General features: G+C 32.0%; 1 long non-coding RNA gene across 1 annotated transcript; it reads right to left on the bottom strand.

The window, feature by feature from the left end:
- Positions 1-1,649: 1,649 nt before the first annotated feature.
- Positions 1,650-8,698, bottom strand: LOC141484211 (uncharacterized). The gene is made up of 5 exons (XR_012466527.1): positions 8,560-8,698; positions 7,809-7,962; positions 6,740-6,883; positions 6,440-6,645; positions 1,650-6,335 (listed from the first exon to the last, which is right to left on the bottom strand). It is a non-coding gene; the product is annotated as an uncharacterized lncRNA (long non-coding RNA).
- Positions 8,699-15,749: the final 7,051 nt, after the last annotated feature.

The raw sequence follows: 15,749 nt of genomic DNA, 5'->3' as shown, positions 1-15,749 counted from the left end.
AGTAATTGTTTATGCAATGGGACGATCCCACGAAGACTGTAGTCGGACATTATAAACAAAGTCTCACGGAAGCTTTCTGATAATCCACAGATTAACTGTCAACAACAACTGACAGCGGAAACTGTGGACCATTTCTAATCCGAATAAATAACTGTTCAATACCCACAACATAACTTTGACACTGTGTTTTGAATTTTTTTTAATTCAAATACTGTGAAGAATTTACACACGCCCTAAGAAGCCACTGTATGGCGAAACACGTGTTCCGGTTTGAGAATCTGTAAGGTGAATATCTCACAATGAAGTGATTTTTGAATACGTGAGCTTTGAAATATTTGAAAAATACAAAAAATTAAAGTTGTTAGCATGTGTTAAAAGCAAAAAAATATACGTTTCTGATTCATTAACAACATAAAGTTCGAGCCACACTTTTTCTTTCTTTGAAATACTTTATTTTTATCATAGTCGAAAAATTTTTCATGCAAATATATACATTTTATGTAAGTCCAGTTACTGCACTGGCGGAAGACAAATCAAAATTCCACAATCCATGATGAGGCTGTTGTTCTCCTTATATGAGCACACTAAGGAAACTTGATCACCTTGATGATAACTTCTGCCATGATTCTACCTAACGAATCGTAGGAATATAGAAGTAGTATTAAGAACACTGATGGTATCAGTTAAACACAATCAAAACACTTTTACAACTGGGTCCATGATCCAGAAATATCCTATATATGCTTGTACAACCCCCTTCTGTGCCACTAGAGTACCTGTTGAGTACCTGATTACCAGAACCAACCCTGAGCACAAATACCAACCATAAGATTACAAAAATAGGAGTATATTGAACCCATTCGCAATGCAGCAGAATCGTTCGAAAATTTTGGAGTATAAAAATGTTATTTGAGTTGCTCATAGAATGAAAACAATCACATTCAAACATTTCACTACATTACTGAAGTTTTTTCACAACACCAAACCGCTATTTTCACACCTCGACACTTTCAAGAGGAAGAGGAAGCTCAGTAAATTAGTATGCCAAACTAGTTCTTTATAGTAATTTCATTGCTCAGTAACCAACTAGATACGTGCTTTGAGGCTTACGCGGGTATAGAAATGAAAAAAACAGTTTCTGATTACCTTATCTTGAAATAACACAATATATTTTTTCAAATGAGAGCTTAATTCATGGTGATTTTGGCAAGAGTTGCAAAAATTTCTTGCATTTCGATTGTTTGAATTTGATAGCTGGAAAAATGTAGGGAAAAAGTTAGCGATGTGCCGAGTACGGTTTACTCGAGTCAGACTCGATTCCTGCTTTAGAACTCTCCTACTCAAATACAAATTTATTTTAATTCGAGTACGCTGGACTCGATTCCGGTACTCGAGTTAGGAAGCATCGATTCGTACTCGCTAACTCGATTCTATTTATGCGAGTCCAACTGACTACTCGAGTCTCGTATTCGAATTTTTTAACTCGCTCGTACGAGCATTGCCAACCGTACTATTCAAATCGTGTTTATAAATTTATGGCTTTGGTACGATGTATAGTCGCCAGCACGTTAAGCTATACAAATATGTCAAATTTCTGTAATCGAATTTGAACTTTATAGCGAAATTATAAGGTTGGTTTCCGTTTGGGAAAATTTTATGGGTTACCCTCCGTTCGATCGTATATTCCTACTACCTACTGTATGGGTACAGTAAGTAAAACTTATGATTTTCTACATACTCCAAAAAGGCAAGCAGTTTTGAAGAAATTCTTGGAGAAAAACTCCAATAAACTGATGCAATGTAGTCCTACCCGATGGATCCAGCGGCACGAAGCAATAATGGTTTCTGCTGAAAATTATGAAGCAATACTGAGGAGCTTAGAAGACACATCAACATGGGATGATCGAGAAAGTAGTTCAAACGCCAATATACTGCATTGCGCCTTGACTAAGGCTGACTTTATTTTATCAGTGTTTGTAATTAAGAAGATATTTACTTTCAGTCTTCCATTAACAAAGTATTTGGAGACGGAAGAAATTGATCTTACAAGTGCTTTAAACTATGCAAAATCAACAGTAAATGTACTGAAGGAAGTAAGGGAAAAGGCTGATGAAGAATTTTCTGTAATTTTTGAAGATGCTCAAGATATATGCAAGAGAGAGGGTATCTCTATAGACATCCCTCGTACAACATCACGGCAGACGTGCAGAGAAAATGTAGAAAATGATGGTCCTGAATCTTACTATCGCAGGTCCCTGTTTATTCCCTTTGTTGACCACTTCATCAGCCAGCATACTGAGCGCTTTATCTCCCACAAGGATGTTCTAACATCTTTTGATGTTTTGACAAACTCAAAAATGGAAAATAAAACTACTCAAGTGTCATGTGAAATACTTTTCAAGATGTACCAAAGTGATTTATTGTCGTACATCCAAGGACCAGCTGAACTGTATGCCGAAATTAAAATATGGACCAGAGATTAGTTGCAGTCAACCAACTTCGAGAAGAGACCCATAAACAGTCAAAGCCGACCAAGCATCTACAAAAAAAGATATCTTGATGAAGCATTGCAGTCGTGTAACAGGTATACATTTCCGGCTGTCTTCAAGCTCTTACAGATTCTAGCAACATTGCCGGTCACTTCGTGCACTGCAGAACGGTCTTTTTCTACACTCCGCTACTTAAAGGACTATCTGAGAAACTTTAGCAAAGAAGCAAGACTAAATGGTCTAGCTTTGCTGTATATTCACAAGGACGTTAGTGTAAGTTGTGAGAAAGTGTTAAACGAACTCTCTAAAAAACCAAGAAAGCTAAACTTTAAGCTGTAAGATACGATTTTTTACTTCATATACCAATGTACTGATGTTTATTCTGAAGTTGAAAGTACAAAACATATTTGTTTATTGTCCCTAAAAAATAAAAAATTTGTTTTATTTTGCCCTACTATTCTAAAAACGTTTTCATGATAAACAACAAACAGTGAAAACAGTATATTAAAGGTATTTCCGTTACTCACAATTAAAAAGTGTTGGAGTAAACTGACTTTTGTGAAGTTACGGCCAGTACTTTTAGATAGCCTGAATCAGCAATATTGAACACGTATCCCCCACCTAACTGCGGGATATTCCCCAGACCCCACGGAAAGGCCCTGGCTTTCTGCCTGATCCCCCCAAGGCAAAATCCTGGGCACGCCACTGCATTGATGGCTAGTTTACCGTCAGTACGGGTACAAGAAGCCAAAGTGAAAGCTTTGGCTTCTTGTCCACTGGGGTGGACTATTTTGGGCCGGTTAAAATTTCTTTCAGTAAGCGGAAAAATGCTTTAATATATAAGGGTTATGTGAGTCTGTTCATTTGTATGTCTGTCAAGGCAATACATTTGGAGCTGGTTAGCTCTTTGTCCACCGATCATTTTTTACAGGGAATAACTTTGTTAATTCTCCAGAATATATTAGTACGTTTGAAACGGTACTCGGTGTTCACGGAATTGAGTGGCATTTCAATAGCCCTTTCGCACCTGAACAAGGAGGTTTATGGGAAAGTAATGTCAAGGCCGTCAAAAATCACATACACCGGGTCATCGGAGACCAATTACTAACCTACGAATAATTTTCAACATTGTTGACGGAAATTGAAGCACTTTTAAATTCACGGACTTTGTGCCAGTTATCAGCGGATCCAACTACTCCAGAGGCTTCAACTCCGGCACATTTTTTGACATTGGCTCCTCTACGCGGCTAGAGAAATGTACGGTAAAATAGATTAACAGAGTGTCTCAGTCAAAAAATCAGAAATCAAACTCTGCTTTCCTTAGCCAAGCTTTCGCTTCTAACGGGAAGCTTCTTTAGGGCCTATAATTTAATGAGTTGTGAATATTTTCGCCATTAGAGAGTTATCGCCACTCCTCTGAAAAATACGGTAACGTTATTTTGACATCTACGCTTGCGCAGGTTGCTGTATTTTAGAAATAGCGTTGAAGGCAAATACCATATTACGGTATTTTGAAAGAATACCGTAAGGTTACCGTATTATGATCGTGACTCTTCGGATATTTCCGCATGTCATTTGTACCGAATCGGAAAGAAAAAGAAATAGAAAATTTCAAGAATAAACTGTATACGGTGACTTTCTCTCTGGTATTCCGGATATTTTATACTGAGTGTAATAAGATGGCACAAAACAAAAGTCGGTTAAGATTTACATATGAAAATGATATATTAGCTGGAGAAGTATTAAGTCAGAATCCCTATGAGGATGCTGTAAGATGGGAAACAATCCAAAATGATGTTAATATCTTGACCACAAAAAATTTTACAATACGAGCACTAAAGGAACACTTGAATATGCTCATATTACAATATGTAAAAAAGGATAAAATTAACAGATCCAAGTAAGTATCATGCAATTACTTCATTACTGTTATTACCTAATAAAAATTGTATTTTTAGATCTGGGATGGAAGAAGTTTATTCGGAATTGGATCAACTTCTACAGGAAGTAAGCGATATTGCCAAAAATGAAATGGTTACGTCGAAGAAAAAAAATGAAAAACAATTATTGGCCATATTGGCAAAAAAAGGAAAAGAAGCCAGATATTTAGCAATGAAGTCCCACATTATAAATAAAGAAAATAAAATAGTTAATTCAGATCATGATTATGGTAGGTATATTTTTACTTTTTTTATCTAAAACGGGAGTTGCATGGTGAAAATATATTTTGTTACATTACATTTTGTCAAATTTGAAATATATTTTCATTCATATCAAATGCTGAACAAATTACAGCAGATGTGGATTAACAATGTCTGATTGAAGAACGTGATTCAGTGACCACACATACCCCAAACGTGAAACGAAAGATTTTGAGTAAGTAATATTCAAATAATTATTTTGTGTAAATACTTAGTACAATTGGGGCTAGTTGAAAACGGTTTTATGAATTTCATCATTTTGTGTGCTTCATTAATGTATTTAATGTTGTTTGTATATTTGAATTGTAATTACTTGGTATTCATTACTTTTTTTCATGTCAATGGCTGCGGCATCTATGGCAATTTGCCTCGTGTTTTGGGTAGACTTTGTTACTGTTTCCATGTAGCACTTTAGGAACAGCACTGTTAATTAGAACCCAACAGTGAATGGTCGGGCAGAAAACCCTCTGTGGCTCTCTAAATCAATTTAATAACTAGAAAAAATTCTTACCTTGACTGGGGTTCCAACCCAGAACCATGCGGTTCTCAGTCAGAAGCTCTCTTTTAGGGTGGAAAATGTAATCCACCCATGAAAAAAACGCGTTGGATTATTGGAAAAAAAACAGTATTGGGAAATTGCCGTTAGAAAGAAGGAACTGGCGTTAAAAGAAAGGCAATTAGATTTAGAAGAAAAAAACACATACTAGAAAGAGAGAAGTTTGAAGCAGAAAAATTGGAAAAAGCAGAAAACAGGAAAATAAAACAAGAAAAGTTTCTACAAGACAAAGAGGAAAGAAAACAATTAATTGAAATGATTGAAGTGCAAACGCAACTATTGCAGCAGTTTGTAACATTGAGTAATACCTCTAAGTTAGTGTAGTGTAGGTTTATTTAAATATAGATTTTAGTTGTACAGGTTTTTATTTTTAAGTTAGCTTAAATAATCCTTTTTAAAGTAGGTTATTGTAAATAAAAATGCCCAACATTTAGTGTTCACTGTTTATATTTTACATATACACTAGTCTGGTAGTTACGCTGTTAATCTCCCAAGTATTCTTCTAAATTTGGAGGTACCACATTAAAATATTGACTCGTCTGACTGCCATATAGGGAAGTATGGCAATTTGTTAACAGTACAGCCACTTTATAAAAGTTGTTCTATGTCTTGAACAAGAAGTTTCTGATTTTTCTTGGAATCTAAGAAAGCAAATTCTGCAGTAACTTTCTGAAAACCCCATTCTACAGCTTGTCTAACTGCACTCATGCTTCTATTAAACTCCTGTTATTGTGGAGTTAAGTGCTGGTTTCCGTAAGGACATATCAATAGATCTCTTATACCATATGCTAGATCACTATATAAAACAAAATTTTCTTCATTTGGAAATCTTGCAACTATGTCCAATTCATCGTACAAATGGAAGATACGAAAAATACCTGCATCATGTCTTCGACCTGGATATGCACCTTTCAGGCTCAATATCAATCCATCAGGACTCAACAAAGATTGATATTATTTTACACAATGATACCGTTTGTGTCCAGAATAATAATTTTCTTGTTCTTCTGTAAGTCTGCAAATGACTCGTGTTGTGCCATCAATAAATCCCCAGCAGTTATTTAAGGAAGCATCTTTGGCAAATACTACCTAAAATGAGAGATATTTGTTAAAAATGCTATTTTAAGCAACATTCAGAATTAATAAGCTTTACAAGAATTTTACAAATGCCAAGAATTTTCTAGAAAACTTACATGTGAGTACCTCAACTTGTCTAGATTCAACCACGGTAAATTCTGTAAATTTTCAATTAAATGGCCATGATTTTGGTATATTATATCTGCTACTTTATTTGCAATCTGCGATAATGATTGTGCAGATTATCCAAACAATGGCTCCAAATCACATAACCGATTAGGATATGCTAATCTTCGCAACAAAATACAAAGTCCATGTAGCCCTGAAATTAACAAGATCATTGGAAATATCACCAACTCTAATGAAATATAAGAGCATAAGTTTATTCAAATAAATAAGATAGTTTTTTTACTCACCAGAAATACGATGCCTTTGTTGGGTAACTATTTCATTAGGTAGGCCAAGAGCTCTTGCTAAACGAATTATATTGTCTTTGTCGAAACGGAAGTTATTTTTTACTTCAGCAGGAACTAATTCGTTCAAATCAAACCTTCCATGATCTACCAAAATTTGATATTAACTTTGGTTTTATTGCATGAAGTTAAAACGTCCAGGTTAAAATAAACTAATGGGGGTTATGTTATGATTGTGACATGACATATGCCATAAGTCAGTCATCATTTTTACGTATTCCCAAAGTTATCGCATATTGCGATAACTCTCTTTTTTTCATCATACCGTAATACCGTATTGGATGTCAAAATAACGTTACCGTATTTTTCAGAGGAGTGGCGATAACTCTCTATTGAATAACATTACAAATCATACTTACAGTAAAAATGAGCGAAAAACAATAAATTGAACATATAAATTGACGAGAAAGTTATACATGTATAGGATTTTTTCTGGGTTTGACAAATGTCATACCTTCACATAAATGTCATTTTCCAATGAGTATGATGATTTCATAATTTTTGACTCTAAAGTATATACAGTAACTCACTGAAACTACATCAAAAACATGAGTCAAAAATTATGAAATCATCATACCCATTGGAAAATGATATTTATGTGAAGGTATGACATTTGTCAAACCCACAAAAAATCCAATAGATGTATAACTTTCTCGTTAATGTATATGTTCAATTTATTGTTTTTCGCTCATTTTTACTGTAAGTATGATTTGTGATGTTATTCAATGGTGAAAATATTCACAACTCATTAAATTATAGAAGCTTCCCATTAGAAGCGAAAGCTTGGCTAGGTAAAGTAGAGTTTGATTTCTGATTTTTTGACTGAGAGACCCTGTTAATCTATTTTATCGAATATATATATATATATATATATATATATATATATATATATATATATATATATATATATATATATATATATTGTTATGATATAAGTACTGTTCATTGGAATTTTGACAAAACCTACTTAGCTCATAAGTTGTTCATTTTAAGTACAGATTAGATACCTTACCTTAAGTAGAAATTTCTTATCGTTTGTTTTCAGTATAATGGTTACGCACATATATTAACAACAAATAATCTTTCCTCAATCAGTTTGTTTCCACTGAAGCTCAAATGTCACAATCCATGATTAAAAATGATCAATCACCCTTCATATATATTGCCTGAAACACAAAAACAAATTAATAAACCATTTAGATCAATATCAGCAAACAAAATAACATTACAAGTTCATTCAAAATTATCTAAATCAATATGTAGTAAGTACATCAAAGTGTAACAACACTCAGTATATGATAAAACCATGTAGTAAAAATGTTGTCAAGCCTACTAAGTTATTGTTAATGGAAAGAGTTCATAAAATGTGCAAATTCCTGATTTCAAAAATAAATATTGTAAAATTGAAAATGTGAACTGTCATAAGACAATCAAAATTGTTAATATTAGATATTAGATTAAGTATGTTTATCCAAATGGTGAATAAACTAAGGTTAGTTTGTATAAAGTGCCAAAAAGTTACAAATTATAACAAGTTGACATGATCTAGAATTTTCGACAATTGGTTGCCAAGGAAATGAGGAGTTTATTTTTTGGGGAAGCGAAGAGAGTCGATGAAGAACACTGGAAGTGGAAGCACGTTGAAATTTTGCTAAGTTTTTGAAAATTGAATTTAATTTGAAAATAGTAGGTGAAAATATTTAAAAATAAATAAAAATCCAGTAATGATAATTAGTGTGAACAAGCAGCTAATTGAAACTTACCAGGATATCCAGTTTTAGAAATTCCAACTAGACCAGTCACAGCTTCTAGATCATATTAAGGTAAAATAAAACCTATATACCATTCCAAAACATGTTGCTGATATAAGGAGGCAGGAGAGACTTTTTCATCATTCAGTGATCACAAACTCAATAAACATTATTTCACCATTTCGAACATTAATTTACAAATCATAACATTGTGAAAATTGTTTTTGTCGATAAATCAATATTTGTCACTTTCCAGTCATTCACTGTTTATTCACAAACAGAAAACTGTCATTCTATGATAAAGGTTAGAAATCATAGAACAAACATTACCATAGAGTGGTAATCTGTACTCATTTTAGATTAAGTTATGTTTCGCAGATTCTAGGTAGTGATAAGGTGATTAATATCAATGCTGTTTTTTTTTTCAGTTTTACATTATATTTATTTAGCATTTTGAAATTTTATTTGGCACAATAAATTTTGATAAACATCAAAGACCTTTCCAAGAACTCTACCTGTGGAGAGAGAGTGCGCTGCATGCTGTTTAAATCCGACTGAGCTGAGCTAGACAAGGTAGGAAGTTTCCTTTAGGATAGGGTATCACCTAAAGTACAGGTTGTCAAAATTTTAGTAAACATATAATAATAAAAAATATAACAAGTAAATTCAGAACCCATTTATTAATATAAAAAATTAATTAAAACAATTCACTTCAAAATAAATCACAAATCACTATTATACCAGGATATATTGTATAATAATTGTCGCCAACAACGTAGGGCACATTTGGAAAGGCCGAAAACAGAGTGAGAGGAAAAGTTTTGTAAATGAGAGAGAATGGATTTGAGAGACGGAAAGAAAACAGGAGTGAGTGAAGAAGAAGAAGTGAGACAGAGTGGAGACCAAGGTGAAAGTAGTATGCAAGAAGAAATGAATTTGGATAACAAAATGAAGATGTTAATGCAATTTATGGTTAGTATGAAAGATGAAATGAAACAGAACATTGATGGAGTGAAAGATGATATGAAACAGAACATTGATGGAGTAAAAGATGATATGAAACAGAACATAGATAGTGTGAAAGATGAAATGAAACAGAGTATTGACAGGCTGAAAGAGAAGGTACAGATGAAACTAGATTCTAACAAACAGGAAATGGTGAATTTATATAAGGAATTTGAGAAGAAAATAGAGCAACAAAATATGGAGTTTTACAATAATACGAAACAAGACATTATAGATATGAACAATTCAATTTTCAACAACAGAAAAAAAATACAAGAAGTTAGGAAAGAATTAAACACAAATAATCAGGAAATGATGGGAAAAATCAATAAGGTAAATGAAAAAATAGAAAGCCATAAAATATATTCAAATGAAATAATTATGGAAAATAATGAACAAAATAAAAATAAAATTATTACTATAGAAAATAAAATTAAAAAAATAGAAGAAAATAATCAAAAGGCAAGAATAGAGACAAGATACATTAATACATGTTCAAGTGTTCAGGAAAATAATAAATTTGATGGAAACATACAAAAATTACACCCAATAACTTTTGTAAAGATAATAAAAAATAAAATATCTAATCTAATGAATACAGATGAAATAAAGGACGTAATAAGACAATATTTAGTAAATCAACCATCTATTTGGTTCAACAGCCAAGAAAATAATATTAACACAGTGCAAGATTTTGAAAATTTGTTCTTAAAACAATATTGGGGGGAAAATGCTCAACTTAAAATTAAGGATAAATTACAATTTGGAAATGAAAATAGAAGTCTAAATTTCAATAATTATGCCATTCAATTATATGCCAGTGCACAATATTCAAAACCAAGCATGAGAGAAGAAGAAATAGTAGGAAATATAAGCAGACATTTCAGGCAAGATATATTTGAAATAATTAATATGTATGAAATTAAAACTATGGATAGGCTTTGTGAATATTTGCTCAGACTAGAAAGAACATTGGCATATAGGAATAACAATACAAATCGATATAATAATCAGAACAATAATAACCAAAATTTTAATAATAGAACTAATAATAACAGATATAATAATAATAATTCTCAAAGAAGATTCCCACAACAAAATAATAGACCAATAAATAATAATGCAAACTTTAATAACAGAAATTATAATAACTACCCTCAAAGAAATAATAATAATAGAAATTATGAATACAATAATAATAATAATAGGGAAAATAGATGGGCTAATAACAATAGAAACTACAATAATCAAGGAAATAATAATAGAGATAGACATTATAATCAAAATGAAAGAGGACACTTTAGAAGAAATTCTTTACCGGGAAATGAAAGAGAAAGAAGGGTAAATTATCAAAGAAGGTCTAACAGTGAGGAAAGAGCAAGCAATAATGAGCAGAGCCAAGAAAGACCAAATTTTAATCCAAACGAACAAAATTTAGTATAAGACCAAGGAATGAGCAAGCAACACACAACTACGAACACCCTATAGAATTCATAAAACTGGATAATTTTAATGAGGAACAAATGTTAGGACTAATAATTTTAAAAGGGAAAATTGGGAATAAAGAAATTGATATACTAATAGATACAGGTTCAGAAGCATCTTTGATTAAAGAAAATTTACTAGAAAATATAGAATTACAAAATAAAATTTTAAGAATGCCAAAAACCACATTAGTGGGAGTAAATGGGAAGGAATTAACAGAAACAAATCAATCCATTGATATAAAAGTGGATATTCAGAATGAGAACATAAACTTACAACTATTAATTGTCAAACAGATGGAATTTGACATAATTATTGGTACAGATCAACTTGAAAAATTAAAAGCTAAAATTGATTATGAGAAATTAAATATTGAATTAGATGGGAAATGGATAGAATTTGTGAATAAAGATCAGGATGAGTTTAACAAGAAAATACTATATATGGGAAGGATGCATGAAAGTGATGAATGTGATATTGAGGATAATAATATGAAATATATATGTGATATTGAATATGAAGAATATGTAGAAGAATTATTAAGAAAATATAATAAATCAATAATGAATGAATCGAGAGTTGCAAGAGAGTACATACATAGTATTGAGGTTAACAATGTGGATAAATTCAAATCAAAAAACTATCCAATTCCATATAAATATCGACAGCAAGTGAAATGTTGAATAATGGGATAATTGAAAGAAGTACCAGTAATTATATCAATCCAATAGTAGTAGTTGTAAAAAAAATGGAGAATTAAGATTATGTCTCGATGCAAGAGAATTAAATAAAATTACAATTCCTCAATATGAATCTCCACTAAATATTGAAACAATATTTGGAAAAATAACTAATACCACATGTTTTACAAAAATTTATTTAAAACACAGTTTTTGGTTAATTCCTTTACATGAAAATTCAAGAAACTATACAGGTTTTTGCATAGAAGGTGTAGTTTATAGATTTTGTGTTGTTCCGTATGGTCTACAATCTGCTTGCCCAGCATTAGAAAGAGCTTTACATAAAATATTGGATAAATATGAAGACTTTGCACTACATTACATAGATGATATACTAATATATTCAAAAGTTAAAATAACACATAAAGAACACTTAAATAAAATTTTACAATTTTTAGACGAAGCAGGACTTAAGATTAATTTAAATAAATGTCAATTTTTCCAGTGAGAACAAGCAGCTAATTGAAACTTACCAGGATATCCAGTTTTAGAAATTCCAACTAGACCAGTCACAGCTTCTAGATCATATTAAGGTAAAATAAAACCTATATACCATTCCAAAACATGTTGCTGATATAAGGAGGCAGGAGAGACTTTTTCATCATTCAGTGATCACAAACTCAATAAACATTATTTCACCATTTCGAACATTAATTTACAAATCATAACATTGTGAAAATTGTTTTTGTCGATAAATCAATATTTGTCACTTTCCAGTCATTCACTGTTTATTCACAAACAGAAAACTGTCAATCTATGATAAAGGTAAGAAATCATAGAACAAACATTACCATAGAGTGGTAATCTGTACTCATTTTAGATTAAGTTAAGTTTCGCAGATTCTAGGTAGCGATAAGGTGATTAATATCAATGCTGTTTTTTTTTCAAATTTTACATTATATTTATTTAGCATTTTGAAATTTCATTTGGCACAATAAATTTTGATAAACATCAAAGACCTGTCCAAGAACTCTACCTGTGGAGAGAGAGGGCGCTGCATGCTGTTTAAATCCGACTGAGCTGAGCTAGACAAGGTAGGAAGTTTCCTTTAGGATAGGGTATCACCTAAAGTACAGGTTATCAAAATTTTAGTAAACATATAATAATAATAAAAAATATAACAAGTAAATTCAGAACCCATTTATTAATATAAAAAATTAATTAAAACAATTCACTTCAAAATAAATCACAAATCACTATTATACCAGGATATATTGTATAACAATTCAATATATATATATATATATATATATATATATATATATATATATATATATATATATATATATATATATATATATATATATATATATATATAGGTGCCAATACACAATCCGTTGAGAGAATGTGGAAGTCCGAAATAACATCCCAAGATTTGGTTGCAAGAAAAAACATTTCACCACTTATCTAGGAGAATATATATTCAAACGATATTTTCCGGAACTTGATAATCGTTTTCGTCGATTTTCCGTTTTTTTTTTGTTGCATCTGTGTAGTAGAGTATCTCAATTCAATTTTCACTTTTCATTGCAATTGGTGCAAAGTATTGTTGCTGCTGACACTCCAACTAGAACTAGATAAATAATTTAAATGACTGAAATGAATAATATATATTATAGTTATGTCTTATTTATCGGCAAATGTATATAAAAATTCTATTTATGTTTTTCTTGGATCCCCATCTAGATCTTCATAAATGTGATGTAAATTGCATCTACTGAAATGATTCTTACTCCTGGCGAAACCATTTTCTGCATCTAACCAATAACTGTACAGATTTCTTATTGTTTTACAATACTTATACATATGTGGAATCCCTTTGACCCTGACTAAAAACTTATATAAAAGCATCGGTTCTCTATTCCCGTTTAGAAAGAAAAACGAGCAAATTTCAACTCTTTCGGTATTTTTGAATGTTTTTATCAATAAAACTTCAATAATATAGTTTTGCCATTCACTTTGATGTCCAACCACATTTTGCATCAAACCATACTGCATCATCATTCACTGTGTAGAAAACCCTGACTCAATAACTTTCCATTCTTTTTCTGTTGAAGGTACCTGTAAAAAACAATACAAAATCACTACCATTATTTCAGTACAGTTTTCAATAAAAACATTTAAATGTACAGGGTGTCCAGAAATTACATTCTTATAATTTTAAGGATGATTCCACATATAATAGAACTGGAATTTCTGGTTTTTCTATATATTCATTCACAAGCACATTTTTCTATTCCAGGACCACGAAACTGCCGGAACTGACGCCGAAGAAACCATCCCACCAAAGTCACCAACACCATCTACACCTCAGTCTTTGAAACGTAGTGAACCATCAATCACATCCCAAGCTCCAAAACGCAATAAGAGTTTTAGAAATCTTACATCTGGTTCTGGCGTTGATAAAGCAATAGAGTCCCTGAAAGAAATAGTCAACAAAAGTGAAAATAAACCCGATGATCAATATGATGCCTTTGCAAAACATATTTCAGGACAACTACGAGAACTTCCTCTGAGAAGTGTTATTATTTTGCAAGGACAAATTCAGGATCTTATTAATCGTGAAAGATTAGCCCACCTTCCAGTCCAGCAACAAATGCACCAGCAGTTTGGCAGCAGACCTTCCACATCTACTAATTCTCATTATTCACACACTAAACAACAAGCATTTCAGCAACAAATGCACCCGCATGTCGTCAATACCCAAGGAATCGAAATATGAAAAGATAGAAAAACTGTCTTATTAGTAAAAGAATAATAACTTTAAGACATTACAACAAAAATCGGAAAAATAAAACCAATATTAAACTGTTTAAACGCGAATGAAATCAGTAGAAAAATAATTCTAAGTTGTCGTGAAACAAAACTATTTGCTTTGTTTCCCGAGCCTCAGTGCAAACTCCGCACACTCTGGGGAAAACTTGGAAAATGAAAATTATGTTTTTATGATATTTTCAGCTCAGTACGGTTACTTAGCATTGAAATATCATCTCCTGAGTGTCAGGAAATCTTTTGCAAGATGAATGGCATTCGTTTATTTTATATTAGGCGAAAACGGTCAGTTTCAGGAAAATGCCGTTTTCACTCAGCTAGATAGGGAAATCATGTTTTCTTCTAAGAGACATCGACAGAACTTTTAATTAACTTTCGTTTGATACCAGAACGATTTCTGTAGCGTGACTGGTTCAGATTTTATTTAGATTTTTGTCGGATTTGGAATTAGAAGTATCGGAGGAATCGATTTTCGGTAGCTTCGACCAAATCTCGCACTTTGTACTTTCAAATGCATTTTACAGCCAGAAGGAATAGAGATATCGAGAAAATTTCATCAGTAATTTCGTTTCGGATTGTTGAATACTATTCGAATATGAAGTTGAATTTTTTCGGGGAAAAAGTTGGAAAATCGCAAATTTCCGTTAAACTTTCCGTTAGGCAGTTGTTTGTTCGCAACGGTTTCGCTCCCGGGCAAAATCAGGTAACCGGCCCGGGTTTTGATTGGCTGGTGGGCATGGCGTGATTATTGATTTTTTAGTCGATCGAAGTGGATGTGATTTTTTGAGAGATATGATTGGCCGATTGGAGCTCGTCCACAAACATATAAATATGCAGAGTTTTACATTCTTCGTTCAGATACTTTTCAGATTGAGAATACGTAATATCGATATTTGGAAAGACTTCTACTTTACGAGATTTTACTGGCGATTGAGATATTCCTTGGCTAGCATTTGAAAGCGATTACTACGATTGGATTGTTGGATATTCTTCGTGGATATTTCAAAGGATTCATCGAGATTTTGTAGTTCTTTTTAGAACTAAGAGAATTCGTTGGTTTTTCTAGTTCTTTTTAGAACTAAGGGAATTCGATAATATTTTTTCCGATTTTCAGGTGACAGGATCAAATAGAATTCGTATAATTTCTCTGGATCTTTTCAGATCCAAATAGAGAAATACTTTTCCGGTTTTCAGGAGGTT

This window comes from Leptinotarsa decemlineata, unplaced genomic scaffold (assembly GCF_025532065.1).
Source record: "Leptinotarsa decemlineata unplaced genomic scaffold, Ldec_3_MD MMD2_tig00005002_RagTag_RagTag, whole genome shotgun sequence".
NCBI classification, from domain to species: Eukaryota; Metazoa; Arthropoda; class Insecta; order Coleoptera; family Chrysomelidae; genus Leptinotarsa; species Leptinotarsa decemlineata.
Note: the sequence above shows the minus strand (reverse complement) of the source record. Positions and strands in the feature narration are given on the sequence as shown.